Consider the following 24610-nt stretch of genomic DNA (forward strand, 5'->3'; position numbering starts at 1 on the left):
GATGACTTCATCATTGCTTGAAGAATGTATTTGCTTTGGTTGATTTCATGATGGTGAATGCTAGACCTCTTTTGGCCAAACTTGGTCTCTGTTGAAAAACAAGAGGCAATCAAGTGATATTGGTGGTTGATGGAGCACACAGCAAACCAGTCAATAGCAGCTCAACTTTCCCAGTGACCATGTCTGGATTCTCAGCTGCTTCACCCCAGATATCTGCAAGGAGCTCAGAAAAGAGGATAAAAGCTTGAGCAACATTACCACCAAGAATGCATTAGAATTACTTTGTGTGTTTCTCCTTAACTCTACATTTGAGCGACTGGTAACATTGAGTATTTGTTTTTATTGCTCTCCTTTGAATTGATTTTTCGAAAAATGTGAATGCATGATGGGAATCTGTCCCACAGCCTGGAAATTGTTTTTCACTAACAGCACTGCAGGCTTAACTTTGCTAAAAGAATTAATCTCTACATTTACTTGAGGGAATATAAATACAATGCATGTGCAATGTTTTCTACTTTCTCTCGCCGGCAAGGTAACGTGATTTGAGTTGGTCGATAATGCAGAATCCTGTGGTTTATGGACGAAAGGCTAGAACTACAGTAGAAAACAGTGGAGGACATCCTGTTGGTGAATTAGGGCTTTAGCATTCCCTCCAGAAATTGTTGGATTTTCCATTACCATTCAATTCAAAATCCATTCCTAATCCCATTGGTCCACTTTGTCAAACAGTTTTTTAAAAGGTGGCAAGATGAAATCACTGCTTCTCTCTGAGATTGCAATCCATCCTTCTGTACCTTCCCATTATATATGCAGGTGATGCTTTTAAGTAACATCTGCTCTTTGGCCTTAATCCTGCTGCTGCATTTGCGTATGTTGGCAATTCAGTAGGTGGCTTGTGTTAAGAGAGAGTGTGTGATGGAACCTATGAGCACAACACTATGAACCCAATAGGCTCTAGGTATAGTCACTGTTCTGAATTTTGCTTTCTTTGAAACTGTTAAATGCTAGTATTAGACTAGTCAATTTGTTGCGAAACCTAGAACTAATTGCAAAACAATTTCTGTGAGTGGATTCGTATTGAATTTTTTCCGTAGAAAACGATGGTGAAAAGTCTACCACTCTATCATGACGCGTTAATCCAATATGGCGGATTTTTCAAAATGACTGCCCATTATTTGAGCTATAGGGTATAACTGTTTATTTGCCCATGTGTGGTATAATTTTATATGTTTTTAGGGATGGGAAAGTCAAAAATAACATCAAAAATTGTTTCTGATGACCATAATATCAAATAATCGCGAAATATGTCAGACAAAGTTTGTATAATTTTTTCGTTGACTTATATGACAAAGTGTGAAGGAACGTAAATATTACAATTAACTTTTGAAACAAAAAGTTTTCTATTGTTTGTGTTTTGTAACTTTATTGTTTTTGTTGTTAATCAAAAATGTTTCAGTTATGTGTTACAGGTTCTTGCGAGTTGCTGTGAGAGACAGTGAAAATGGACATAGAAAAGTGTTTCATTTGTGATGTGGTGTTTCAAGAAGATGACTATGTATCTGTACTCACTGAAAGAGGAGTGACTGGAATTAAAAAAACATGCAAGGGAAAAATATCTAAGTTTCACGTTGGTGTTGGGCAGAAAGTTCACAAGAAATGTAGAGCGCGTTTTGTTAATTTGAAAACTCTGTTCCAGGAGAAAGAATCAAATCCCACAACTTCTCGTGTTTACAGTGTTTCGTCAATTTGTATACTGGAAAATGAATTCCCGGGCAGTTCACTGATAACCCTCCAATATTTGATAACCCTCCAATATTTGATAACCCTCCAATATTTTCAGGTCAACCAGAGGACTCAGTTTGCCAGTAAACTTTTCTTCAAGTAGTTAAATACATGGAGGAAAATGATGAAGAACAAACTACTGTTAAAGAACGTGTTAATAAAATGCGAGAATTGTTGCCAGAAGATAGCGAACCATACAGTTCGAAGTATATGAAACAAAAACTCAGAGCATTTTGAAGATGAAATCTTCATAGGAACAGTTGCAGGGACTGCTGATGTTGTTACTTTTAAAAGTACAGCTGCTCAAGTATTGCAAGAGTACCACAGTCATAGCCATGAAGATGTTGAAGAGGATCGAAACAATTACCTTATGGCAGCTGCTGAAATAATAAGAAATTATATCCCTGTAGAACCAGAAATATATCCACCCATTGAAAACATGAGTAGTGTTGACTATAATGTGAGCTATATTCCTGATTCGTTAAGGCTCTTATCAGTTTTTGTTACTGATAAAACCAACAGAGAGAGAAAAGTAGCTTCTATAGGACAGGCAATTATGCAAGGTGTGCGCCCACGAGTCTTAGTTGCACCGTTGCAGTTAGGGCTGGCAGTTCGATTACATGACCATACAAGCTCGAGATTTGCAGTTGAAGCAGTAAATCATATGGGATTTTGCAGCTCCTATTCAGAAGTTCTTCGTTTTGAAGTTCACCTGCAGCAGAAAGAGGAAATACTAGACCTGTCCTTGTGGAACTTTCTGAAAGTCCTCCAAAATTCGTTCAATATGCAGCTGATAATAATGATCACAATATTATTACAATAGATTGCCATGGTACTTTTCATGGGATGGGCATTATCGCCACTGTGACTCCAACTGGAAAATTTTCAACGGTCATTAAGACGGGGTTTCACACAACCGTAGAACACGAGAAGTTGTGGGATCTGATTCTTTCTCCTGGAACGGAGTTTTCAAGTTAACAAAACACGCTCCACATCTCTTGTGAACTTTCCGCCCAACACAATCATGAAAATGTGATGTTTTTCTCTCCTTGCATGTTTTCTTGAATTCCAGTCACTCCTCTTTCAGTGAGTACAGATACATCGTTATCTTCTTGAAACACCACATCACAAATGAAACACATAAATGAAACATTTTTGATTAACAAAAAACAAACAATAACAACAAAGTTACAAAACAAAACCCAAACAATAGCAAACTTTTTATTTCGAAAGGTAATTGTAATATTTACGTTCCTTCACACTTTCATATAAGTCAACGAAAAAATTATACAAACTTTGTCTATCTGACATATTCCGCGATTATTTGATATTATGGTAATCAGAAACAATTTTTTATGTTATTTTTGACTTTCCCGTCCCTAAAAACATATAAAATTATACCACACATGGGCATATAAACAGTTATACCCTATATCTCAAATATTGGGCAACCATTTTGAAAAATCCACCATATTGGATTAACGTGTTATGATAGTGGTAGATTTTTCACCATTGTTTTCTACAGAAAATTTTCAATAAGAATCCACTCACAGAAATTGTATTGCAATTAGTTCTAGGCTAGCGCATTTTTTGAACTAATTTGACTAGACTATATGGAATTGTTACCAAATTTAGAAGATTAGAGAACTAAAGCACACAGATGATTGCCAATTGAACAATTTTGGTTATATTGAGGATCTTACATTGAACAATTTAGTTATTAGGCATTCTCATTAATTGTCAGACCTCCTATTAGAAAAGTACTGCAAATGGGTCAGGTGTGAGGCGAGTGGCTTGCCGGGACCAGCTATTGTTATTTCCTAAACCCTTTAGAAGATTTTCGACATGGCTGACGCGATGAAGGAATTGAGAAAACAAATTGTGCCTGATACTTTCCAGGATGACTCAATGGGAAATTAATTTGTTGAGTAATGTGAACAGTGCTTTTGCCACCATGGCACCCATTCTAAGGGTAGACTTAATTTGAGTGAGCTAAGCACTTATGAATCGGCCCTATTCCACAGGCATACTGGTTTGAATACCTGTTTGTTACTAAGTGTTAAAAGTTTAAGACCTTTACAGACCTTGATAAAGTTCAGCTGTGAGTACCACATTTATCTCAGCGTTTTGAAAGAGATGTTGAGGTAGGGTGTGTTAAGTGCTGCCTGTTTAAGCAAGGCTTCTAACAATTCCAAGGCCCATGTAAAGAAGAGCAGTGGTAGTATGAAAGGTGTTTTGGGAATTGTTCCCCAAAGCCAACTACAGAGCTAGCAATAATTTTAGAGGATACTCTGATGGAAATGCAGGTGAGTTTTGTTTGCCATTCACAAGCGCAGAAGGACAGACAGTTGGCCTTGTTGACACACAGTTTGTTTGAGATAGGAGCACCTTGGTTCTTCAGCCCATTTTTACTGTTTCAGATAGCGCCTTTGAGATACGCCAGTCCAGGGAGCAGAGTATGGACCCAATCATTTTTTTTTTGCTCCAGTAACAGGCTTTGATAGACCATGAGATGTGAAAGACTGAAGCATAGGGAGTGATCTGTCCCTGTTGGCATCACCCATCACGGTTGTTTTGAGCAACTTGTTCTTGACGACGAAGAAATATAAAGGCTTCAGATACATAAAAACATTTAAGAAGTTAATTGGTTAATTCACGGTCACTTTATGATAGAGGTTTTCAATTTTCTAAAAGAACTCCTGCAAAGCAAATAGATGAGACTGTGCCATGAAGATGCTCACTTCAGTATTTTCGGATTACACTGCAGGTTTCTTCCAATTTGTGTGGAATGGAGTGGTGTACATGTTCAGGAGAATCGGTTTAATCTTTTAACTTGACAACATGATTTTCATGGCTTAGGGGCAGGAGATATTGTGAAGATGTGACTACCGTGAATTTCATTCAGAGCCTAGGCCTCAGTGACGAAGGACAAGTCTGATATGACACCTACATAGAGGAGAAGGCAAGAGCTCTTGAATGCAGGCAGGGTTTCAGTTCAGCAACTGGTGAGGATTGTGGGTTTGTTACCAACGAACCAAGTACTTTTCTTGGGCCCTTTTCTTTACGGGACCATTCAGAGGTTACAGATACGGCACATTACATTTACAAGAGATTGATACAATGGACCACTTTTGGAGGAGGTCGAGGAGATTCCCTGGTGGCTGAAACACATGGATACATGGCATGGCATTGACTTATTTGGTTCCATGCTGGAACTTGTCATAGAGGCACACAACCATTGGGGCTGTGATCCCTGATCGAGAGAACTCTACAAGAGTAAGGTGGTCAAGTGATGAAATTACATCTTCACATACCTGTCTTCCGGTGGGGCCCTTTTCGTGAGGGGTGGGTCTATCTGCTGTTGCTGATTGAATGCATGTTACCAGTGACAAGTCAATCACCTGTGAGCATGTAGTGCAGGGCCCTTATGTATTTGACAATACACTGTTGCCACTTTTAGTTTCCCTAGGACATTTTGATGAATGCAGAACATCTTCCAGATGAAGAATGTGATTGCAGACTGGAAATCTCAGTCTATTGGGGTGTCAGTGACTGGAGGCCGGGTGTTTTAAAACTCTGCCAGGCTGTTACAGGCCAAGCGCAATGGACTGGTTTGCCTTGAAACTAAACGCCCAAGGCCCAGAGGCTGTGGAAGCTTTTCTCTAGGAAAGGAGTGTAAGACCAATTATTTCTTCCCTCCTTTAATTGTGGCAATGAGAGGAGGAGTCCTGGTCTGGAAGGAGAAATTTGTGTGAATTTGAGAAGTCTGAAATGGAGGCCCCCAGGGGATCTTTACTTTGATGATCAAAAGCATAAATAAGTAATGGGTAGACATTTGAAATTTTTATTCTGAAGCTTTGTTGTTAAAAAAGAACAATTGTACAATAACTGATTCGTAGTTACTTGAGGACAGGAATAGAATTGGATTGATTGAAACTGCCATGTTCATTGCTGTAGTTCTTCTGGGAAATATAGTTTAGATGTGGTGGTGTGATTTGCCCTCTAGGAAGGATAAGGGAAGTTAAAATCATAAGGATTATCTCCATGCCCTTAATTGAATCCATTTTCTTTCTTCAGGCCAGCTAGTAAATTTCTTACACCCTTTGTGCATCAAAATCTTCTGATTTGGTATATGCGATGCAGAGTTAACTTGGAAGATCTTGCCCCAAAAATGTTTTTTTTAAGGCAAACTTGGTCATTTGTCTTTTAGTGGGAAGCATCGAAGGCTCATTTATCTGAACATCAAAGTAGGATACCAGTAGTAATAGTAACATATTTCCAAATGATGACTGTAAAACCAACTTTGGACAGAGAGCTGAAAATTGAAGTAATCCAGCAATTGTGACTGTAAACTGCAACTCTGGAAATATGCAATAATCCAGTTATTTACATTTTCACACAATGTGCAACCCTATGTGAGAGCAGTGTTACATATATCAGAGTTTGTTTACATATACACAGTAAGTTCCTGTAATGTAAAAGTGACTTGCTGTAGGTGGAATAAAATATTGCTTTTGTTTTTTATTGTTTCAAAATATTTCTTCAGGATAAATGAGAACGTTGATCATGAGGGAATTGGAGTAAGACATGTTCCGTCTGTCCTCCAGACCCTTTCAGAATCCTACAGTCATCCACAGCATTGGTAATTGCAGCCCTACCTGGACCAGAGTGTGGACGATCCTCCCTGGACCTGGGGTTAGGCTATTTTCCCCCTTTTTTGCAGTCCTGGCGATAGCCCGCACACTTGCGGCCGAGGCCTAGCAGGGTCGCAACTGTCAACTTGAGTTGTTGCCTGCACACTGCGTTGCCGGCTGCAAAGAGGATAGACCGGCTTAAATTCCACGCACCCCAAAGGACCCTACGATCAGCCCAGCTCTCCTACGCCGAGGTCCCCTGCACCAGAAAGACCAGATCGGGAGGCCGCTCCTTCTCCTTCCTCGCGGCCAAAGCATGGAACGCCCTTCCGCTCCACCTCAGACAGACAACATCGCTCCCCATCTTCGCCAGAAACCTCAAAACCTGGCTCTTCGACAGACCCCCCCTCCTTGATGGAATGGAACCTGCACCCCCCCCCCCCCCACCCCTAGCGCCTTGAGACCCTTACGGGTGAGTAGTTGCACTTTAACAAACTCCTGATTGATTGATTGACCATCTTGCAGGGCTGGTGGAAACGGGGCCTGCTTTGCAGTGGACCCTGCCTGAAGAGAGAGCTGGGTGATCGCAGAGAGTGGCGGCTGTGCAGGCTGGAGACAGAGTGGCTGGACCGGGGCCCTGCAGGCAGACAGTGCTGAACGATTGAGGAGAGAGGGGGAGCTTCCTTGCCTAATCACCGGATGAGCGCTGCGCAGACCAGCTGCCGCAACCTTGATCTTGCCCCTCAGAAGAAGCTGGGCCCTGCAATGGTGGCCCGGACCAGGACAGCGTAGAGCAGGGTTCTTCAAACTGTGTGGCGCGGCACCATCCCAGGGGGGGCGCGCTCCACTCCGATCTTCCCTTTGTGCCCGTTCCTTTGTCTGGGTGATTCTCCCAGGAGGGGGCCAATTCATGGAGTCAACAGCTTCGGCTGCAGTGCAGACAAGGAGTCTCCTATGCTAAAATCGAAAGCAAACAGACACGCTTTCAGCTTTAGCAGAGGAGACCCCTTGCCTCCCACTGCAGCTGAAGCTGTCGACTCCTTGAATTTGCCCCCTTGTGGGAGAGTTAGCTCTTCCCAGAAGGGAGAGAAGGTTTCCCTAGAGAGGGTTTGAGGGCAGGGCGGGCTCTGGCCCAGGGCCCCTGCCTTTCAAGGGGGGGTGGGAGTGAGTGGGTGGGGTCGGAAGTCTCAACATTCTTTAATTCAATGTCATATTTACTCCAAAGATGGTACAAAAATCATTTGTTTCGATGTGCTAGTACAGCCAGTTAAAAAGCCTTTTCAAACCATTTTAAATATTTCACTTCCCGATGGTATATCCCACACAATTCACATAGCAATACGTTTAATACAAATGTACATGTTCATACGACCACTGCAATGTTCTCTAGTGCAGTGTGCATCCTCGTATACTCAGTAACTCAAAAGTGCGTTTCCAGTTTATAACAACAATCGCTTTGGAACAACTGTATACAGCAAATATAGGACAAAGTCACTGAGGATATAGCCCAACAGGGTGAAAGCTTCAAGTTCCATACTAGTCGGCCTTGTGTGATCTTGGTCTATTCAGCTCCTTTTAATTCTCGCTTTTGAATTGGCAGTGCCTCCTTGAGCCTTGGTACAAATAGACGTGTGATGTCTTCAATTGATTTCTTACGAAGACACATAATAAGAAAGAACAATGTAAAAGGCACATTCTGGTTGAGGGATGGAGACTAATACCATTTCCCAAACCTAACGCTGCCTCTGCTACTGATCGAAAAACTTAAGGTGAAATGCAAGTTTTTTCAAAGTGTGACCATTTGCATTAATTTCATTAAAAGGTCTGTTTCACAACAGGATTATTTTTGCTATGGGTTGATTTGCTGTGCTTTATCTTCTAATGGAAAGCCTGTACTTTTTCATTTTCCGAAATATACCGCACAATGTTTTTTGTATTTTATTGAAATAAAATGTGGCTTTCATCACAACAATTGGAACATGGTTCCATGTGTATTTGTCAATGCGTACTGTTTTCTTCAAGTAGAAGTATGTGGTTATTTGTGTCTCCATGGTGCAGAGGAACAGTCGGTTGCTTGTAAGCTCCTAGCTTGAAACGACAGCAGACGATGTCTACAATAAATTCTGCCATTCCATGCAGCATGCCCGTTGTTGAGAAAATTCCACCAATAATACCACACAGTCTCACTAAGAACTGCCAAAATGGCATATGAGACTCTGTCACAGTCACCATTAGTGAACTAATGTCATATTTCATGACAATGCCTGATACGCCATGGCTGCCTGATGCATGATCAATCACACGTTCTCTTTCTGTCACTGCAAACTGATGAGTGTCAGATGAGATTCTGTATGTTCTGAGTTTTGTTGGCACAATTGTGATAACCTTCTGGAACATCTGGTTATGATCTGAGGCGATTTTATCCGTTCCATCAAGGGTTTAATAATGCCAGGAATCGGCTCTCCAAATGACATATGGTCAATTCGATGAGAAAAGTTGTATGTCTCGTGACTGACGAGTGCTGCCAGGTGTGCATGGCCTCGTGGATGTGGAATTGCCTTGCCAACTGTGATGTGAAAGTTCCCTGCTACTTTGTTGACATACAGATGCCCGTGTATTCTGCATGCGTCTGGAGGTTGCAACAAAGAGTCTTCCCTTGGCGGCAGAGCTGTTAAAGCACCTTTGACAGCACTTTTGAAAACTACATCTTGAAGAGAGTGCTCCTCCTGCAGGCGATTCTGAATTACTTGCAGTATTCTCAGCCACTGTCTCTGCTGGGGCGAAAGATCAAATATTACCGGTTCGTAAATCAGCCCGCTACTGGACAGAACCATGGTTTCTGCTAAATCCAAAACATCTGCTCCAACATACTGACACTTCATAGCAACTGTAATGTCTATGTTAATTCTTAATTTGCTTGAGAAATCTTTGTCTACTTCATCATACTTCATCCACGTGTTCCGATACACAAAGAACTCCATGACTGTCAACACAAGCATGACAGTAAAGGCTAGGATAGAAACTGTTCCCCTGCTGGCAGACGTCTCCACATAGCTTTCAGGAACCTTGGGAAAAGCATCAAGCTCTTTAACCAGATTTAAGGTTTTCCTCAGATTCAATCGCCTCACCTTCAGCAGGTTTCTCCAGCTTCTCCCTCACATTCATTCATAAGACAAAATTCTGATTTGTTCCTGTGGGATAATGTGGTCCATGAAGAAGGTTTTGATATGGCTTCCTAGGAGGCCGTCTACACAGAACATATCCTCCGCCCTCTTAGTGGTCCAAAGCTGGACTGTGGAAAAGCTCAGCGGGCGGCCTAAGTTACCCTGCTGTTACAGTGCGAGCCCAGTGCTCGAGGGGGCGGGCGAAGTAGGGTGCAGGAAACGACAACGTCTGGTGTCATTAAAGCCGAGTGGCTTTCCGCGCCTGCCGGCGGGAGTCCTTCAGTTATTTTGGGAAGGGAGGGAGAGGTTGCAACCCGGGTTTGGGCCATAAATCGGGACGGTGGGCTCTGGTCTGCGGTCATCAACTCATGAGGATCTTTGTGTGGGGCACCGAAGTGTCTGTGTTGAGGGATGTTGGTCTGCAGATTCGAATTTGAATCATCAAATGTGTGAGGGATGTCGGGTGGAGCCGGCCACCAGACGTCCGTTATGTTGCCATGTGGGTGAATAGATGTATGGGTGGAGTGGTGGATGTATGGGTGGAGTGATGGGTGGAATGGTGGATGTGTGGGTGACATGGTGGATGTGTGGGGGGGTGGATGGATGAGTGAGGGGATGGATGGATGGGTGAAGGGGTGGATGGATGGTGGTAGAGAGGATGGATGCATGAGTGGAGGGATGGATGGGAGTGGATGGATGTGTGTATGGTTGGAAGGGTAGATGGATGGGTGGAGGGATGGATGGATGGATCAGTGAAATGGTGGATGGATCGAGGGGGGGTGGATGGTAGACGAGTCGGTGGGTGGATGGATGAGAGAGGTGATGGATGGATGTATTGATGGGTGAAGGGGTGAATGAATGAATGGATGGATGGATGAGTGAAGGGGTGGATGTGGGGATGGATGGGTGATTGAGGAGGGTGGATGGACGGGGGATGGTTGAGGAGTGAAGGGGTGGGTGAGAGGTCAATGGATGGATTCATGAGTGCATGAGTGGATGGATGAGTGGGTGAAGGGTGGATGGAGGGATGGGTGGCTGGGTGAGCCGGGAATGGAGAGAGAGGGGTAGGATGGATGGATAGATGAGTGAGGACAAGGATGAATGATTGGCAGAGTGGATGGGCAGGTGTGTGCATAGATGGGTGAGGAGAGGAGCATGGAGATGGATGGGTCAGAGAGTGCATGCATGAGTGGGGGGAGGCTGGAGAGCGGGAGGGATGGATGGGTGGGTGGATGGATGAGTGGGGGGTTGAGTGGGTGGACGGATGAGTGACTGGGTGGATGGGTGAGTGGGTGGGGGGATGGTTGAGAGGGTGGGTGGTTGGATGGATGAGTGAGTGGATGGATGGATGGGTGGAGGAGTGAATGGATGGGTGGAAGAGTGGATGGAGGAGTGAAAGGGATGAGTGGGAGGATAGCTTGGGTGAAGGGTGAGTGGTTGGATGGATGAGTGGGTGGATGGATGGGTGAACGAGTGGATGGATTGGTGAGGGGATGGATTGGGTGAAGGGATGGATGGATGATGGATGGATGGGTGAGGAGGTGGATGGAGGGATGGATGGGTGAGATGATGGATGGATGGATGGGTGAGATGATGGATGGATGGTGGATGGATGGTGGATGGGTTTGCAAGGGGTTTGGATGTGGATGGGGCACAGATGGAGGGAAGGAATGAATGGTGGGGGAGTTGGTGGATGACAAGGTGTACATGATGGATGGGGAGGGTTGTGATGACTTCCTTTGCCTTGGAGGATTGTGTTTTGAGCTGTGTGGTACGCCTCTGTCGTTTCGCCACACCCACTCACAGGCCTGCAGTTTGCTAGGCATTCTTGTTGTGTTGAGCATTGTTTGTCGGATATGGCCCGTGGTGTGCGCGTTGCAGGCGATCATGTGGTGTGCCGGATTCCCGAGGTTTCGGTTGGGTGGTGGGGGGGCCCAACATCTTGGGGAATTCAACTGGGGGGGCTTAACCTGGAAAAGTTTGAATACCTCTGGCGTTTAGGCTGCATTGACCAGGTGAGCCTGCCTGGTCTTGCTTTAGGTCCCTAGGGCACCATTACACAGCTCGACTGGCCTAAGACCCTGTGGGAGTGTAGATATATCGAGGGAGAGGGTGTTTAGCCTCTCCCCTGCTTCGCTCACCTTCTGGCGGTCACCCTGCCTTGAGCACAGCCCCGAGCCACTGTGGGACAATACCACCCAGTTAAACTGCTAAAGGACAATGAAGCGGGAATAGCCTGGGGCCAGTTGTCACACCAAACGGCAGAGATCTAAGTGACCCCTCTACTAAAGCTTACACCTGGAACTTGCCCTATCTGTGCAAAAGTATAGACTCAGATGCGGGACTGGCCTCCCGGCTTGCTCACAGTGGTCATCTTCTAACACCCATTGTTTTAAGCCCACTGCCCCATGGACATCCAGGGCCAGAGAGAGGAGCAGCAGGGGCTCCTCCACAAAGGTGGAGGAGCAGTGCAAAGGAAAAATAAAATAATAACTGAACATTATCATTGTATTTTTAATACTGAGCTTGCAGCCAGGTTAGGGCAGTGCAAGTCTGGGCTGGGCTCCCATGACGCCAGTGGGAGGAGGGTTTCCTGCATCATAAGTGCGCATGCCGGTTTGGCTGGCTGTCTAGGGCTGTCCAAACAGTCATGCGCACTTAGCATGTTCTCCACTGGCTGCATTGCACAGCCTGGGTGGAGAACATGCAGAGCCTCCCACACCATGTCTGAGAGCCGAACCAAGGTAGTCAGATAAATCACAGCACTGCTATCATGTTAGTGACATCAGCGCCGTAATTGGCTAGGGGAGCCTTGGTGCTTCCTGTTTCCTGAGTGGGAAAGAGGAGAGGCGCCAGCGGTCAACCGGCGACTAACAGGCAAGTAGTCTTTTTGTTATTTTTTTTCTAACCACCCCCTGTTCCCTACCAGCTATCACTGTAGAGGACTAGCACGGGCTGAGAGATTGGCTGCGTTGGGATTGCACTAGCATCAGGAATGGCAAGGCCAGTTGTGGGTTTAACAAGCAAGACTGTGTAGGGATTGTGGTCACCTTTGTACTCCTTGCTTGACTTCCCCTTGGCCAAAGTAATGCTACGCCCTTGAGAGGATATGGTGGCCTGGGGCACTCTGCTTCTACCTGGCCTGTGAAGGGACAGTGGTTTCCAGCTGTACTCTCCTCCATCTGCCTTGTGCCAGACTGCTATCAAGCCTACAACCCTACAGCAGGGCAGGTCCACAACTGACTTTGTCGAGTAGACTTTGTCCTAGGTTAATGCAAAAGAGACATCTAGACCTAACTTTGACTCTTAAAGCTTGCCGCCTCGGTTCTCCAACACTATGCTGCACCCCAAAACTACCAAAGGCAATCCAATGTCTTCCATCTGGAGCAAGGCCTCCCCAGTGGACTCTGAGGTCTTTACTCCCCCATCTACACTCTTGGCTGGGGATTCGTCCACGCTACCAATCTCACAGGACTACATGGAGATGTTTCTGCTGGCGATTCATTCTGAAATTGGCTCTCTTAAGACAGACTTCAAACCCTGCATCAAAAATATTCAGCTAGATGTCTCTGAGATTAGGGGTAAGGGTGGACAACCTGGAGTGAATGGTGGTTGCTCGGCTTTTGGATTATGAAATGCTATTGCGTCCGGTGGCAGCACTTGAAGACCAACAAATAGAACTGCAAATTAAACAAGAGTACCTAGTAAACATGAGCCGGTTGAACAACATTCGCATGAGAGGTGTCCCCGAAGGGGCAGAAGGAACGGACATCATGGCATTCACCGCAGAGCTCCTGCAAAGGATCCATAGGGACAAAGCGGTACCCACTCTGGTTCTGGCTAGGACCCACCTTGTGCCAACTGCTCCTGGACACCCTGCCTCCCTCCCTGACATAATGACGCATGTTCACTTTTCAAAGAGAAAGGGGCCATCCAGTGTGCCTTTAGAGGTAAGGCTGACCTAGTGTTTCGGTGATCACACCACTCAGCTTTTCCAATATCTCTCCCCTGTTACATTGAGCCAACAACGCGATTTCAGACTTATCACTGACAAGCTACGAGAGATGGACATTTAACATCAGTGAAGACCCCCCCTGTGCCCTACTGTTTACGTGGTTGGTAAACAGAGAGCCCTTCTCTTCCTGACAGAGACAAAGCAACTGTTGGGACTTGCAACCAACAGACAGAACTAAGACGCCGTTCTGTCTTACATGCCCACTAGAAAAGACCTGCGACCCAGCAGATAGATGGCCCACCTGACCCATATGTGGACCTTTAGGTTAGGCCCTGCACAATGGGGGAGACTCACTTATTCACACACTAGAATAGGGGGGGACGAGGTGGCCTGATCCTGAGCCTCTAACAGTCCCCTTGGCCTCTCCCCTCCTCTGTACCTCTGGTGTGCTGTTGCTACCCTGTACGCTGCTCACAGGCGACTCTACCAATTGGAACGAAATTGCTTTCTCTCAATGTACAGGCCCTCAACTCATTCAACAAATAGACGGGTATGGGGCTACATACTGCAACATGACCCATACATCTTTCTCCTTCAGGAGACTCCTCTTTTAAGGGGTGGCACTAACAGGATGACGCACCCAAAGCATCTGTTGCGATACTTGGCACACACCTCTACAAAAACATTGAGAATGGGGGCTCCCTTCAAGGCAGACTTTCACACCTCTGCCTCCAAAGTGGTGAGGGATAGAGAGGGGCGCTTTCTGGCACTGCACAATCAAAGGGGTACGATACCTCTCACACTCACAATATCTATGCCCCCAACCAAACACAAGACCCTTATCTGAGACGACAACACTAATAACTAGAAGGGGTGGAGGGCAACATTGTCGGTGGCGATCTCAATCTAGTATGGAACCCAGACCTAGGATGCAGCACAGTCATGTATCAAGGCACTGGGGCTATGTACACTCAACTTAAGAGTGTCATCACAGAGTTGGAACTAGTACGCGCTGGGCGCTATAAACACCCCGCTAGTAAAGACTCCTCATTTCACTCTCATGCCCATACATCATACTCGCACATTGATCACATCTTTTTAATTCACCCCCTCTTGCTCAATCTCGGAAAAGCAGTTATCTTGGACATCTCAGTTTCTGACCATGTAGAGCTGGTTTGGCTCACTGCTACACGATATGTTGCGTGGTCAAATGAGGGCTTATTACAGTAATCCAACTGAACACTCCATCTTAGCTATCTAGCAGAACTATTATGATGGGGCGGGAATAAGGTGGACTTGATGATAGTTAGACGGCTACATCATGGCCGTGCCGCTAAACTCTGGCTGTAAGACGGGGACTGGGTGATCTCTGAGCGTGACAAAGCAGTGGGTGTTCCATAGCTAGTACCAGTCTCTCTACGCGAGCGACAAAGTATCTCCAGCCCTGATAGAGGACTACCTGTGTACCAGCGATTAATGAATGAATGAATACTTTTTATTTGTTTGATTAATAAAAACCAATACAAAAAGAGAGCAATCAATATAAAAGATATTTTAAAATTAAATACAATAATATTTATATGTGAGATAAGCATAGAACCACCATTTGTATTTTTTACATTTAAAAGTGCAGTCAATTATGTTGTACTGTAGTTGACTTGTCCATTGGAGCTTGTCGAGCATGGTAGATGAATTTGGCGAAGTTGGCCATATGCTTCACCGTATCCAACAGGTATAGCTGAAGGACTGCCTCCTTTGTCGTCCGCAATCCCAGTTGGAGTAGAATGGGCCTTAGATGAATTCTGCGGACTGATAGCAGGGCGGGACAACATAATAAGATATGAGTCAGTGTTTCTCGCTTATAATGGCAGAGGCAACACTCCTTAATCGCTGGTCTTATTTTGAGTGAAGGGTACATGTGTTTTAGGGGAAGCACATGCAATCTATCTGCAAGAATCCTTTGTAGGGCGTGCCTACCCAACAGCTGTACAATATGTGGTTTGTGGGCATGTAAGATGTAAGGAGAGCTTTAGGTCTCATGGAAGCCTCTGGCTGTCAAAGCTTCAATGTCCAGTTTTCGAGAACAAGATCTTACTTCCTTTTTTATTGCAGTTTTAATAATTGTATATTTAATTATGTTAGGGTCCCAGTTCTCTGTGGCTAGATTCAAAAGGTCTTTGGTTGAAGCCAGGCCTGCTGACCACGGGTTACCTGGTTTTTAAATATTTCATTTATAACGGACTTCACTGAGTTCTCTGGTACTAAAGTGGTTAAGTAAAAATATTTTGCCAAACTTGCCAGCTCTTCCAAAGATTGCCGGTTAAGGTTGAATTCCAAGCGAATTAGAGTGTTCCTTGTGCCTGACGGAAGGCAAAATAGCTTTTTATAAGCTGCACAGTTAATTTTATCAAGGTCTTGCGCCAGTTTGCCTGTGAACGCCTGTATGGCATAGTTGAGAGAAGGTAGTAATTTAGCCCTCAGAACACGTTGGATGGCCGTAGCAGTTGGACTTTCCAAAGTGGCATTGAATTTGCAGATGGCATAAGTAACCATTTTGCCTTTCTGCTGGAGCTTAAGTTGATGGACCTGTGGCCGAACTGTTTCACTAAGCCATACACCGAGATAATTATACGATTGTGTGCTGGATAATATTAATGAACCCAGTATCCATTTTATTAACTTCTTTTTCGGGTAACGGCCAAAGATCACTATCTTAGATTTCGTTGGATTTGCAACCAGCTTGTTTTTGGCATTGTACTCTGCTAGTGCTGTTAAGCCTTTTTGAAGGCCAATTTTGGTATGGTCCAAGAGGACAAGGTCGTCTGCATACTGAATCAATTGGATTCTGATTCAACCGATCCTTGGAGTCGCCAGAGTTGCTCCATTCAATGCATTGCCCGGATCTGCTGTATATAAATTGAAAAGGAGCAGGGCAAGGACGCAGCCCTGCTTTAGCCCGTGGTCCGTGCTGTTTTTTTCTGTGGCTGATTCACACGAGAGTTTGACTCTTACCCACGTTTTAGTATACAGTGATCTAATGGCTTGTAATAGTTTTGGGCAGATATTCCAGCAGGCCAGTTTCTTCCATAGAATGTTTCGGTCTACCCCATCAAAGGCTGCTGTATAATCGATAAAGCAGGCAAAAAGCGGTTGATCGTCCCGAGCCTTTGATTGTTGTACTAAATATGACAGGGCTATGATGTTATCTAAGGTAGAGCCTCTCGAACTGAACCCTGTCTGATAAAAAGGAAGCAAATTCTCCTTGCTGACCCAATCTGCTAATTCCGTGAGAAGAGTGCTTGCATAAGCCTTGCCCTCCACATCCAGTAAGGCGATCATACTGTAGTTCTTAGGATCTGAGCTTGGCCCTTTTTTTTATAAATTGGATATAATAGGCATCCCCTCCAAGAGTCTGGGACGTCCGCCAGGAGCCTGCACTCCGCATATAGCTGACCCAAGTTCTCAGCCCAAAAGTTGGTGTCCTCCCTAAAAAGGGAGCCAGGCAGACCATTTGGTCCCGGCCCCTTTATGGCGTATTTTTTTCAAAATTGCTCTTAGTACCTTTCTTTCAGCAAGTGTGACGTTCTCTAGAAGGGCAATGGGTTCATTCGATTCTTCATCTGGATATTCTTCAAGAGGTGCTCTTTCGGTTGATTTTTTCTTTGAGTTGCTGGTATAGAGAGTTTTTACATGAGCTGACCAAGTACTTGCATCAAGTGGGTTTTCTCTATTGGAGGTTCCGTGGGTTACCTTATTTATATATTGCCAAAACTCTTGGGTCTTACTGGGGGCGAGCAGCTAGAAGATCTTCAACTATTTTTGCTCTGTTACTTCGCATTTCACTTGCCAGACCACTGTTGCATGAACCTTTGCCGTCTCTTATAGTTAATTTTTTGCCGTCAGCGATCTGGTTGCTCGATAGACTCTACGTTTAGAGTTGAGTTCCCTTGAGCATTTCTTAATTGCTGGTTGGAATCCCAATTTGTAAGTGGAGTTATCATAAGATCTTCGATTGTCGCTCGCTCGAAGTTGGTGAGCTAAGTCGTTTGCGAGTGAGCTCCATTCTCCAATTCTGCCTTGGTTGTTGCGGCCGGTCTGCCAGCCTTTCCAGGTTGATTTCCATAAGACAAACATGGGTCGGAAGCGGTCCCCATTTAATTCTTCTAAGGAGTTTATGTGACTCATCTACCTTTGTAGCTCCAATGCAATAAAGAGTATGCCGTGTTTTCACACTAATGGACAGCTCTAATGTAAGGACAGCATGGTCACTTTCAGTCCGGGGATGAACATTATAATTGGACATGGAATTTTTTAAACGTTCACTTAGAAGAATATAGTCGATTGTTGTCTGATTATTATAGGTTGAGGGTATCAATGCTGTGGGGTTGTTTTTATATGTAAACAGTGTGTTGTTGCCAGCTTGTAGACCCGCATTAGGGCATTGAATCTTCTGGTGCTTCCATTATAGTGGTTTTCATCAATTGTTTGCCCTATGTCTTGCATATTAAAATCTCTCAAAATAATTGAATCCATACCTGCATACCGTACTAACAAAGATTCAATCTCATTTAATAGGCGGCTCAGTTTGTCATTTGGGTCCGGCCCATGGCGGTTATAATAGACGTTAATAAGGAGTATTGAGGTCGGGCCATCAATCGTAATAAGGCCTTTCAAAATTCCAGCCAAGAACATGTCTGAGGTGTTCTGCATTGTTAAGAAGTTTACTTTCAGTGCATGCTTGACATAAGTTGAAATGCCCCCTGACGGTCTCCCAAAAATGTTGGCCATTTTGCAGGTTGAAAATATTTGGCGTAGTTCCTAATTGGTGTGGAAGCGGTAGCCCATGTTTTCTGTACACAGATTATATCCGCTCCGGCCAGGAGTGCAACTGCTCCTGGGCTTTGCAAAACTATATGTAACCCATCGACATTTTAAGACAATAAATTGATGGATTGGTTATTCACAGTGGAGCTATTATGGTGAATGTGGCCCATAATGAAATTTGTTGATGCTGGATGGTTGCCTGACATGTGGCCGATCTTCATATTACTCATAGTAGAGCTGTTATGCTGGGTGTGGTCCGTGGTAATCTTAGTTGGTTACTCAGAAAAAGGCCAGTGTTGATATTAGGAAAAAGAATTTAAGGCCTGGGGGAGCCAAGACCAGGCTTTGCTACTCCGTCCCATAATTGAACAGGAGCAGTTGCCTCCTTCTGTTTGTTTGGAAATTTGGATTAGATTGCTACTCAGCTGCATTACTTGTGTGCCACCTATGAAGCCGTGTAAAATGGACCCGGTGGCGGATGAAGTTAGGTAATTGATGTTCTTACTTTTCTGTCCCTTCAAATCTTCATCCCCCTGTTGGTAGTTTGGCCCTTTGTTTTTCAGGATCTCTGGATATTTTGTGGGAAGGGGAAGCTTGATTTTTATGCCCCAGTTGTCTAGTTGTGTTTTATATCCTTTCAATGCGTTCGCCATAATCAGGTTAGAGAAGGTTATCTCAGTCGTTTCGTTTTGTTCACTGGGCCCTGGACCCAAGAAAGCGACCCTCTCAATGTTGATTTTATGTTCTCCAGGCCTGGAATGCTTTCACAGAGTTTCAAAAGGTTCCCTCTGTTGAGGATGTCCCAGCTCGCTTGCGAAATGTATTCAGGATATAGCAATACTTTAGAGTTTTCAAGGTTAGGGGCAGACGACTGGAAGGGATTAAGTACATTGGAAGGGGCCATAGGTGTTTCTGGCGGCTCACCTAGGTTCCGTGCAGAGTTATCACATAGGACCAATCGTTCCCCCCCCCCCCCCCCCCCCCCCCACCGGTCCAATTTGTATTTGCAATATGGATGTGTGAGTTGATCCTAGAGGTAATAGTGCGGTCCGGGAGAAGTTGGCAGTCTTTAAAACTTGCTTGAATAGTGTTTTTCTCCTTTTGAGCATTAAATGTCGATTCAGTTTGGGAGTCCTTATGGGCAATTGCCTTTGCAGGGTCAAGTTTATGCGTAATGTCTTGGCTGGGCTCGATGATCTGTGGGCCCTGTGCGTTGCTCAAGAAGCCACTGGGTGCGGAAGATCTTTCAATCGAAGCTTTATTAGAGTTTTAGCTTGAGACGCATGAGAGGCTGTTAAGAGATGCTGCAATAGTGGCAATTCCATTTATTTGTATATCTCCATTTTAATCTGTAGTTGTTTGATCACTACCCTTCTGATTCTCACTACTACTGTCCTTGTTGGGCTGGTTTGCTGGTTGAAACCAATGCTCAATTTTCCCTTTTGTGCAATATTTATCATTTTTTGTTTTATTTAACTTTTTCAGTTTTTTCTTGTTTTTCCTTGATAAAGATTGTAACGCCAAGGGAGATGGTTTGTCCAGTGTGCCAGGACCTTTATTGATTATTTGACACAATTGTGGTATTGACTGTGAATTTGAATTTAGAGCCAATATATCAAGGCTTAATGGGCCTTTGAAATCCTTATTATCGTTGCTAGAGGTTTCCTGAGTTTTCACTATGCTATCCTGGTTGACCTGTGAGCATTGATGTAAGTCCAGAATAGACTGAGTGTCACTTATAATTATTTTGTTGGCTGGATCTCCCCTTAGCCTTGAAGGTGAGTGCGTGGCTATTGTCATATTTTTCCCTTTGTGTATGAGATTTGCATTTACTCTCTGTATTGGATTTTGAGGAGAGAAGCATATTGTGTTACTCATCCTTCTGTTTGCCTCATACTTAAGGTCCGTGACTAATGTGCTCATTATTTCTGGGAGTTTTCCCAAAGACTGCAGTATCGGAGAGCACCCACAATCGTTAGGTTTTATCATTACCTTTGTATCCACCTGTGCTCTACGTATCAAGGAGTTTAAATGTTCCAATTTTAGATCCACTCCGGCAATCAGGCTTGCTACGGATTGCAGTATGTTGTATGTTTATTTGGATGTCTAGTTTATCCGCATGCATTATTGCTGCGTTTCCCATTGAAATCAGGGCCTCATTGATCAGTGCAAGATGGTTTTCTATCCTTTGTGGTGCCAAAGTGGCTTACAAGTTTGTTTTGTGGAAGACGAACGGCAGAGGTTCGTTTGCGTTTGTTAAACTTTGATCCAGATCTAAATCAGGATTTGCTTTTGGTAGGAGGGCCACATCGTCGTCCCCCCGTTTAATGGGCACAAACGGAGCAGTCAAAGACCCCAGCTGGGATTTCAAGAAAACCCAATTATCCTTGATATTCACGATATGTTCTACTAAGGTGTGAGATTCCTTATTTATTTCACTGCCCTCTACAGCAGAAGTAAGTTGCGCCTCTGGGAGATCGTTAGACGGATTTATAGGCACCAATGTATTGATTCCTGGATAATTAGCTCTGGACAGGTTATGGTCGATTAAGTATTCTTCAGCTTGTATTTGTTGCCCTTCACAATTAAAACTTTTGGCGAGAGAGGGACAGCCGATGAAATTTTTTAATTCAAAGGTTCATATTTAACAGTGCATAGTGGTTTATTAGCATTAGATCCATAGGTGTCCGGCCTCGTTGTATCGGAAAGTATGTCAATTGATTTTCCATAGACAATGGAATTACCTTGTTTTGGGCATTTTTGAAAATAATTCCTAATATCATTGTTGCCGTTGGCACTGTTGCTGCTGCAAGCACTGATACTGTTACTATTTGAGTTCCTATTTTGGTTACTGTTGTCCGTTTCAACATGAATACTCAGGTTTCCTGTTGTACATGTGGCCCCCTTTATAATTGTGTTTGTGTTTTTGGTTTCCGTCCTAGGAACTGACCTAGAAACTGGGGGTGGGGGGGAATTTATCTGCTCTTCTCCCAATTGTTTCCCATCCTGTGGGGTCCTGTCCTGTGAGGTTGTTTCATGCCTTGTGTTGTCTTTACCCACTAGATATAGCATCTTGGCTTTTTGTCGTCTTGCGGCCTTATGAGGGCGATGATTGGGCTGAGATTGAATAAGTCCAGCTTTCCTTGTCCGCATGTTTATTCTGGGCAATGGATGTCAAGCAAGCGCCTAGTCTTTAAACTTGAAAAGGGTGCAAAGTCTGAATTTGGAGACAGTAATTGTGGTATGTGCAGATCCTGTCCAATATAGGAGAGCATAAAAGAACAAGCGACAGGTGGCGATTTACTAATGAGACAGTTGTCACGAAATAGTTTAAATGAAGGTAACAGAGATGGGGAGGTTGTAATAGCAGTGACGTTTTTTGAAGGCACGATTCAAACCAACAGAGGAATCAACATAGGTACTTAAGTAAATTTCCCCCAACTCACCCCTTGTCTCTGGGCCTCCAGCCTCTCGCTCTTCCCTCCAACCTTACCAAACTCTGAGCCGGCTCAAGTCAAAGATTGTTTAAAGATGATGCAAATGGGTCCTGCAGCTTGGAAAAAAGTGGGTGGTGCAAGGATTCCAGCCCCTGCCAAAAACGAGCACTCCACCGATACTGCTCTACTGCCACTCCGTCACTCCGTCACCGAGAGAGCCAATGGACCGCCCTCTGTGTGCGGCAGCGGCTCGAGCTCAAGCAATTCCCAGCTGCACTACGAGGCGCCCGGCTCCCTCCGCCGCACTACGCTGCTCCGCAGATGAACCCGCGCTGTGAAGCTGCGGGTCGCGGTCCGTGGTTCTCCACCGCGTCCTAGGCGTCTCAGGGCTCCACACCAAAGCTCAGCCCGACTCAGCCGTGTTTCAATAGCCTGGCCACCACAGCTTTGCGTGCTCACAAACTCGCGGACTCGCGGCCCGTCAGACCACAAACACGGGCAGGATCCCAAAAACCGAACCAAGGCACTCCTCAGCGGGCACTCCAGCGGGCTGGTGGTCGGGTTGGCTGCCTGGTTTGGCTATCGGGAGGTCTGCCGGGCAGTCCTGCTTGCTCTCCTCGTCTCGTCCTGCTCTCTCACTGTTTGTCGAGGTAGAAAAACCAGCGATTAGGAACCCATTCACCTCCGACATGTGGAGCTTCTTAATGCCCCGATAACTGTTGCGGAGCTCCCCAGCCAGAGTCAGGCCTTACCCCTTGGTAAAACTCTGGGTCGTGATGGCCTACCAGTCAGATTCTGCTGGCTGTTTTTGCCTGGCCATCTGCTTCAGCTGTTTAACTCTGTTACAGAGAAAACGGGCCTTATGCCCACATTGGCGGCAGCAAAGATCTCCATTATGCCCAAACCAGGGAAGGACCCTAGCCAATGCTCTTCCCATCGCCCCATAGCGCTCCTTAGCACAGATGTGAAGAGCTTCAGCAAAATTCTGGCAACTAGGATGGAGCGCTACTTGCCCAGTCTTGTTGACCCCGATCAAGTAGGCTTGATTTGCAGTCACCGGGCGGACAATGTGTGCCAGATCGCTCACTTAATTGAGAATTCTCACTGCCACAACATATCGGTCTGCCTTCTTTTGTTTGATGTGGAGAAGGCCTTTGGTAGTGTGACCTGGTCCTTCCTCAGGGCGGTCTTGGGCAAGATAGGTTTGGACCGGGAATGACAGCTAAGATTATAGCTTTCTATGTTGCCTCAGCAGCTACTATCATGGTCAATGGGTGCAATATGTCCCAATTAACATTCTCAGGGGCACACGTCAAGGCTGCACGTTATTTCCCTTCTTGTTTGGCCTTGTAGTAGAGCCTTTAGCCATGACTATCCGCTGCACAGAGGATGTTGTTGGCATCCCCTTTAGGAGTCGGACTCACAAAATCAGTCTATTTCCAGACGATCTCTTGCTCTCTGTCTCTCAGCCTTAGATCTCTCTACCAGCGATTGTCATCTGCCTTGCCAATTTTGAAGCGGTTTGAGGCTTCAAAATTAGTATGTCTAAGTCCTGTGTGCTTAATTTGACCATACCTTGAAGACCTCCCTGCCCTACAACGCGTAGCACCATTTCAGTGGTACTCTGGTATGATTAGGTATTTAGGTCACAACCGGACTCCTAAGCTGTCCTCCTGGAAGCAATCCAATTGGCTGCAGCTTCAGAGATCCATCTTGGAAGATCTCAGGCAGTGGAAATATCGCCACATATCCTGGATGGGCTGCATTAATATAGTGAAAATGAACCTCCTCCCTCGAGCCTTGCATCTTTTCCAGACCATTTCAACTGTGATCCCCAGAAGGATATCCTTTTCTGCAAAGGGACATCCGTTCCCTTATTTAGAATGGGAACTGGCAAAGCATCTCTACCTTCCTACTGATGCAGCCATGGAACATGGATGGACTGGCTTGCCCCCACCTTCTTGAATATTATTGTGCCGCCCACCTACGGTACATCTTGGAAAGGATGGTGCATGAGAGTGAGAACCACTGGTTTCACATGGACCATGCTGTGGCATGCCGGCCATTGTGGGATCTAGCTTGGTTACCTAAGAATGCCAGACCTCACAGCACATACCTGGCCACCCGATTAAGCCGGTGCTTGACATAAGGTATAAGTTGGCGACTAAAAGGGGACTCACTACTTTCTCCTCCCTCAACACACCAATTGCTGGTGATCGTGACTTTTCCCCTGCACTGCTGTCTCAGTCCTTCCCTAGCTTGGGGGGGAAGAGGGAGAATGTTGGATACTGCACGACTTAAGAACCTTGAGCAATGCAAAACTGACTTCTGTGTACCGGAAATAGTGAGACTTCAGTTCTTCTACACAGAGGTGTGCAGTTCCTATTGCGGAAAAAGGTTGGAGGTACCTGAGGGATCGAGTGGGGGTTTATGATCCTTCAGGAACAAGGGCCCTCACACACCCCAAGGGATGCCGTGCTTCATCGTAGGGCAGCTCCTTGTTGGGCTGACGCTGCAATGCCTAACTATAAGTGAACCAACCGCTAATAATGCTAGGCCAAAGCTCCATGAGTATTTGCGGAATCGCGCTACAAAAGTATTGTGCTGTGGTTGCTGGCTAGAAGAGCAGTAGCTGAGCCAGATGTAGGTTGCATTAATAGCGGTTGGTGCACTTATCAATTGCATCAAGGTATACTATATACTCTAATGACTTGGGGTATGGTACGGCTCTTGATAACACATGTACTTCTGACTGTCCTCCTCATGAGTAGTTTAGTTTTTCACTTTTCACGGCCCTGACTAATTGCCTCGATC

At 45.1% G+C, this 24610-nt stretch overlaps 1 pseudogene; it reads right to left on the reverse strand.

Moving 5' to 3' along the window:
* Positions 1–8375: 8375 nt before the first annotated feature.
* The window catches only part of LOC147728118 (endoplasmic reticulum-Golgi intermediate compartment protein 2 pseudogene), a 38843-nt pseudogene continuing 22608 nt past the window's right edge, over positions 8376–24610 (reverse strand).

Source organism: Lissotriton vulgaris, chromosome 3_1 (assembly GCF_964263255.1).
Source record: "Lissotriton vulgaris chromosome 3_1, aLisVul1.2, whole genome shotgun sequence".
Classification (NCBI taxonomy): Eukaryota; Metazoa; Chordata; class Amphibia; order Caudata; family Salamandridae; genus Lissotriton; species Lissotriton vulgaris.